Source organism: Eimeria tenella, genomic scaffold (genome assembly GCF_000499545.2).
Source record: "Eimeria tenella Houghton genomic scaffold, Eth_scaff1883, whole genome shotgun sequence".
NCBI classification, from domain to species: Eukaryota; Apicomplexa; class Conoidasida; order Eucoccidiorida; family Eimeriidae; genus Eimeria; species Eimeria tenella.
In genome coordinates, this window is record NW_013541723.1 from 1,613 (window position 1) to 2,593 (window position 981).

Here is a 981-nt window from a genome sequence, read left to right on the forward strand (position 1 = left end):
CTCCAGCCCTACTTTTGTTTTAGATACTGATCTGCAGCTAAACCTGAAGCCCTAAACCCTAAACCCTAAACCCTAAACCCTAAGCTCTAAACCCTAAACCATAAACCCTAAACCCTAAACCCTAAACGCTAAAGCCTAAAGCCTAAAGCCTAAAGCTTAAACCGTAAAGCGTAAACCCTAAACCCTAACCCCTAACCCCTAAACCCTAAACGCTAAACCCTAGCCCCTAAACCCTAATCTCTGCAAAAAATCAATTAACTGAGATGTTCTGGACTTGGCTATAGTGCCGTTCTCTTTGTCCAGATCTCGTGTTTAGGGTTTAGGTTTTAAGGTTTAAGGTTTAAGGTTTAGGGTTTAGGGTTTAGGGTTTAGGGTTTTGACGTTTAGCACATAGGGTTTAGGGTGAGCCTAATGGTGAGTTACAGGGCTTATGAAGGTTCATGGCTTTGCCTCTATTGTTTGGAAACCAGCACTTCGGGTTTAGGGTTTCGAGTTTAGGGTTTAGGGTTTAGGGTTAAGCGTTTAGGGTTTAGGGTTTACAATGTGGGAGAGAATGGATGCACGGTCAATCTGCGCTGCTTGAGATATTTGCTAAACCCTAGACCCCAAACCCTAAACTGCTCTAAAGTCCAAGCTCTAAACCCTAAATACTCAACGCCAAACCCTAAACCCGAAACCCTAAACCCTAATCCCAAGAATTGATGAGGGCCTCTGTGTAAGTGTGTAAAAAACACTGCAAGAATTCCTAAACCCTAAACCCTAGGAAAAATTGAATAAGTAAACCCTAATTCAGGGTCTGGCACCGCTATTGTTGCGGCGGTTCTAACCCTAAATTAGGGTTTGCCAGAGCTGAGGACTCTAGACTTCAGTTGCCCAATACCGTTACTTTCACCTAAGCGTGGCGTAAACCCTAAACCCCAAACCCTAAACCCTTGATCCCGAGCATTTCTACTGCAATATTCATTCTGCGCTGCCATAGAG